The sequence below is a fragment of the Panthera pardus genome, unplaced genomic scaffold, assembly GCF_024362965.1.
Source record: "Panthera pardus isolate Hobbes unplaced genomic scaffold, ASM2436296v1 HiC_scaffold_7, whole genome shotgun sequence".
In the NCBI taxonomy this organism is placed as follows: Eukaryota; Metazoa; Chordata; class Mammalia; order Carnivora; family Felidae; genus Panthera; species Panthera pardus.
In genome coordinates this window covers 70169599-70175611 of record NW_026527002.1, presented here as the reverse complement: position 1 = coordinate 70175611, position 6013 = coordinate 70169599, and the positions used below count along the sequence as shown (strand labels likewise).

General features: G+C 41.5%; 1 long non-coding RNA gene across 1 annotated transcript; it reads right to left on the bottom strand.

Moving 5' to 3' along the window:
- Positions 1-3813: 3813 nt before the first annotated feature.
- On the bottom strand, positions 3814-5492 carry LOC109273263 (uncharacterized). The gene is made up of 3 exons (XR_002082952.2): positions 5291-5492; positions 4209-4455; positions 3814-3901 (listed from the first exon to the last, which is right to left on the bottom strand). It is a non-coding gene; the product is annotated as an uncharacterized LOC109273263 (long non-coding RNA).
- Between the last annotated feature and the right edge of the window lie 521 nt (positions 5493-6013).

Genomic DNA, 6013 nt, shown 5'->3' with positions numbered 1-6013 from the left:
GAAAATGAATTAACATCCACTGGTGGCCAGCTATCTTTTCTACTTTCCTTGTTATCTTCACAACCACCTTGTAGGGTAAGTAGAATACTTTACCTTGAAAACTGAGACAGTTTCGTCTCAGAATGGTGCCTTAGGTCGGGTTCACTGGAAACAGACTCTGTGGGAGAGATTTGAAAGCAGGAGCCTTATCGGGGGATCCATATGGGAAACACACCTGGAAGGAAGAAATGGGAGCAGAACTGGGCAGAAGTTGATGCGGACACAACAGAGGCCTCGACGGTTTCAACTGATTCTACTCCAGATTGAGACAAGGGGATGGGATAGATCCAAGTAACGACACAAGTAGCAGTCTTTTGTCTTTTATTAAGTCCTGACTATAAATAACCAGGTGGGAAGAATGAGTTCACGGATTTACTTGATTGGCTCATTCATGCGTTCGTTGATTCAATCATAAATCCACAAACACTTGGACAGCCCCTACTATGTGCCAGAAACTACTCTAGGTCCTCTATAAACTCTATTGATTAAGCGTACTTTTTGCCTTTTGAGGACCTTGCAGTCCAGCCTTATGAATGGCTAAGTAAACTCAGTCTTAAAAAAAAAAAAAAAAAGCATATACCATAAAACTTACACCAAATAAAAGTAAGGACAGCCCTAATCTGCAAGCAAATTTCTCCTCAAGGCTACAGGAAATCCCTGAGGGACAAGAAGACACTTGCATGGAGGACCCAAGTATTCCCTTCTGCCTTGAAAACCACTCTTTGTGGGTAGGAACTAATTAAAGAGTATACTTTTCTGTCTCATCATCTCTGTTTGATGTATTTGGCTCTGCAGAGGCCAGAGTCTGGCTTGGAGTGCTTCTGAATTTGCCCTTCTATCAGATGCAATCTCTAGACTCTTCTCTCTGCCACAGGGATAAAAAATGTTCTTACTGTGAATAATAACCCCTTAAATGAAGTGACTCTAAAGAAAGTAGATTGGAAAATAAAGACTGAGCTAAATAAAAATGTCATAATAGGTAAGAAGTCCTGCCAGTACTTTTCCACCGGGACCCTTTGCCCACTATCCATCAATATTTTGGGCTCAGAGTAGACAATGTAATTAGCATGACACCATTTACAAGAGAACTCAGTGGACATAAAAAAAGCACAGTTCTGGCTTCAGAGCATCCCCATCAGCAGAGCAATATAAACCAAATATCAACAAGCAGAAATACTTAATAAAGACAAGGTGAAGTTTCCTTGAGGTTTCTTTTCAGAGTTAACCAATTTGAAACAGACACGATGCACAAAACAGCATGTTAAGCTCTGAATCTATTGTTACGTTCCAGGAAGAAACTTGCGGTAGTCCATCCTACATAAATTGTACTGCCTTGCAAAATAAAAGTAAAGAGAGTAAGAATGACTTATGGTTAAGAGAAAAAGAGGGAGTTGACCTTTAAAGAGTGTCAAACTGAGGTTGAATTATGCTAATCTAATTTCTTAGAAGTACCCAAATCAACCAGCTTAATTACTAAAAGAGAGGGAGAGAAAACCCATCTGGAAACTACAAAGATTATCTCACTCCCAAACTCATTCATTTAGCAATATGCATTGGGCATCTATCTACTCTGGGCCAGACACTCTTCTAGGAACCATTCAGACAAAGTGGTAAATACAAGACAGAAGTTCTTAATTTCTTGAAATTCAAGAAGGAGGAGAAAAAGAGAGAATTATCAAGTACAAAAATAAATAAGACAAATATAATATTGAGGATTGATAAGCACTTTGGGGAAAAAACAAAGCGTGGCCGGGACGTAGAGAATAATGGCAGGGTCAAGGACTTCAGATGGAGTGGTAGATGCTGCCTTCTCAGAAGAGGTGACATTTGAGGAACAGTTCAAAGGAACAGAAAGAACCTTCTAGAAAATCTGTGGAGAGAAGGGTACTCCAAAGAAGAGGAAAGAGTCAGCCCAAAGGCCCCGAGATGGAAACAACTTTGGTATAAATGAGGAAATTCTGGAAGGCCAGTTCATGGTCTGTTCACAAAGCTGTGGGTCCAGGCGGATGGTCTCCTAGAGGAAGGGTTGCTGTTCCAGCGTTGCCCAAAGACACTAGATGCAGCCGTGGGAGGTCCAGGAGTTTTGTGAGCAAGAGGGAGAAGGGCAGGAGATGTGACTGGCAAAGCCAAACTGTGACATCACTGGAAAAGCAATGTGCCTAAAGTCAGATGTCCTGGTTTCTGATTCAGATCCTGCCACTCGGGACAGAGTGATTCAGGCCTGGCCCCAGCTCTGCTTCGAGCACCTATATCTTGTCTATACGACAAGAATGCTGAACTGGATCCATAAGGCCCCTTCCCCCACCCCCTCCGCAATTTTGTGAACCTGCTGTTTAACGTGCAATTTCAAGTGGGTGCCTTAGAACTTCAGACCTTGGAGATGCCGGCGGCTAATCCCATCGTGTGATGTTTGGCTTTGTTTGTTTAGGCTAAACTAATTAAATCAATTATGTTTTACACAATAACCAGGGAGCAATTTTTTAGTGAGATGAGTAAGGGAATTTGGAGACGAAACATGATGGAAAAGAAAGATAGAAGGCGGATGTGCGTCTTTTGCCCTGGGTACAGAGCTCCAGCCCTCGTCCGCACCAGGGGTTGGCTGACTACAGTTTTCTGCATTTTAAACGTTGAGACTTTTGTTCCTAGGAACCAATTACAGACTGTCAGGAATAGGGCAAATAACTGGATAGGAGGCAGGCATACCATCCATTGAATGAAGAACACATCTACATATTCAGAAGGCTAAAGAAACATACTTGAGCTGGATTTAACTATCCAGATTAGATAGAAGGTAACTTCTTCATTCTACAAACGAGCAGACAGAATCCCAAAGTAGCTAGGGAAGTTGCTTAAAGATGTTGATTTCCATCAAAGCCGGGGCTAGAACCCACACTTCTGAATTCTAATTTCTCACTTGGAGATGTGCGTAATTGAATCAGATTATGAATATATTTAATTATAAATATACTTAATCTATACAGCCCTGATTTCGCTGGTGCCATCCAGGCTTCTGTTAATACAAATCGTCATTTTAGGTTGAACTAATGGATTAGTATTTCATTTGATGTAAGGAGCAATCTGATAGGACGGTGACAAAAAAGAAAGGGTTGGTGCCCTTATCAGATTGGTTAGGTAATAAAGATTCAGAGACGTAAAGTGATCTTTCCGTGTTGACCCAGTCAGTAACCGAGGAAAATGAATTTTGATCTCAGAACGTTTAATGCCAAATACGACCATTGCCCCCTCTTATTTCAGTAGAGACACGTAAGCCTGATCGTTTTTTGCCCCCTGAATCCTTAAACCTGCTGGACAAGAGTTAAAAGTATAAAGTCTTTGGAACCGCAAAGGCATTCTGCTATAATCTATGGATTTCATTTTTCCAAGGAATCTTCGTGTTCTTAGGTTGAACCTCTTAGTTGTTCCCACACATTGAGTAATGTGGCAGGCAGGGAACCGACTAAAATCAACGGCCCATTTATTCTTGCCTATTTGGGGCCCAGACCTGTCCAAGTGCAAAGAAAATGACCATGTTACTTAATGCAGAGAAAATGACTATGTTGCTTATGAAACATACACGTGTAATTGAAAAACAAAAACAATTACGTTAATTAAAAGAATTGCTCAGATTTTGGAACACAATGAAAGAGATTTAAAAGTTGTAATAATTTCACCAAAATAAACTGCTACGGTTAAGAAACAAAATTCCCCCACACTGTATCGTGTTTATGATGCCACATAAACATTGACTAATAATCTTTTTCATTTCTGGGTTCTTCGTATTGGCGTTGGAGGAAGGACCAGAGACACCCGCTGTCGAACGCCTGAGTGCACAGCCAGATCATCAGGACCGTGCGTCTCAGCACTAAAAATGTGAGGGAAGCGTTCTGGTGAAACAGATGGTTGCAAGGTGAAGATTCAACTTGTGACAGAAGTGGCTTCTTACGTCAGCATAGAATCTTGTCTAATTTCTGCTCAATTATGTTTGGAAGTGTTTACGGTCCAGGATGTCTAAACGAGCTTGTGGCCAGCCTGCAAGTCTTGTTAACATATGTTGGCTTAACTGGAAAGGCCCCAGTTCTGCCATGACCCGTGGCTCAGGGCATCTGTCCAGTCTCCTGGGCCCCAAGCCTTGCCTGGGCTTTGCTGCGTATCCCTCAATGTGCATTTACCTCTTTCATCAGGACTCTCCTCGGACACACATTGAGGAACTCTCCATGCTTCCTGGTCATACACTCCAAACCCAGATTTTGGCTTCTCCTCTGCTCTACTCCTCAGAACCAGAGGTCAGTCCTTCCCTGGTAGGCTCGTCCCTGCCTGCAGGGTGCCCTGTCCAGGCCAGGGCTGTGGGATCCCAGCTATTCGTGAGGGAAATTTGGATGAACTCAATGTGGCCGTTTTAAGAAAATCACTGAAAACCTTTGAAAAACAGAGAGTGAGTTAGAAAAGTTACAGGCTCCTTCTGGAGGCAAACCCATATATTAAAAAATAAACCATTTTGAATTAAGCTGTAAGAAACACCTAACAGAGCTTCTATTAGCTAGACTCATTTTGGAAAGAGTATTTTCTGTTAAAGTATTGAAAATCACTCTTCGTATGACTAAGACATGGGTTTTACTGTCAGCATGAAGACAGAAATGTACAACTGTATTTTCTCTTCGGCCTTCGGTGGAGAAAGAAAGGTAACGTCTCTTCAAGAAGGAAGAGCAGGTCTTCCTTGCACTTTTACAAACTCTAGGGACAGCTGAGGTCTGTAGGATGTCTCCAAACGATTTGAGTTGACAGATCTCAATAGGATTAGAGTAACACTGTAGCTAATGCTGATAATATTTTAGAATGATGATAAATGTATCCCAAGTGTTTGACAGATTGGTTTGTTTAACACTGAAGTTGAAGTTTTTGTGCTTCATGTAAGTTGGGCTGATAAAGCTTTATGTTGTAAAATTCTAAAGAAGGCACACCCCTCATCCCTCTTAGGGGTAATCACCTTTGTGGTTAAGGCCTATTATATCCAAACGTGTATATCCAGGCTACCCACCCTTGTCCACTGACCTTTGGCTTTAATGGCAAGCCATCTGCCAAGCAATATTTGAACTTTTTTGATAGTTGATCTGCCAATATACATATAAATAAAAATACATAAAAATACAGGCCACTAGCTTTGTCTTGTAAGTTGATCATCTTAATGACAGTCCATCAACCAAAATGAGCCACTCAAAGGCAAAGCAACTACATTCTCAGGATCAAACCTTACCATTCGGGAAGTAGACAGCCACAGCACGTGTGTGGACAAGGAATGAGGTCCTTCGTTGATTCCATTGATCACATGGCTGTACTTCTGAAGAGAATAAACAAGTCCAGAGCTATTTTTAAAGAAACAACGGTACCGCGTATGCGTACATATTCAACTTCAGTATAATGGCGAAGGGAGCAAATCTGGAATCAGACTACCTTGACTCAATCCTGGTCTTGCCACTCCTGAACTATGTAATGTTGGGCAAAGTACGTTCTGGGCTTCCGTTTTCCCATCTAGAACTTGCCGCAGGCTTTTTACAGAGATTAGATCATCTGTGCAAAGTTCCTGTCGTTCAATGATGTTAGCTACTATACTTTTCTTTAACTTAGAAGAAGGAAGACCTGTACCTTTCTTGAGGTAGCTCAAGAAAATTGACAAGAATGCTATCCTGCTACCTAACATCAGAAGCTCTGATTTCTAAAACAGGTACTGGAGAGAAGAGAAGAGCTCATGGTTTTGCAATCAGAAGGCCTGAATTTGAATTTTTTCCTGTGTGATCTTGAGCAAGTTGCTTATTCTCTGTCTCTTTGAAATGGCAACGACAATGCCTACCTCATACTCTGGTAATAGAGATTAATGAGAGCAGGCATGCAAATGAACTAACACAGTGCCTCTAGGCAACAAAGAAGGTGCTAAATAAATACTACTCTCCTAGCCCTCTTTCTCCTTCCTTAGACTCTG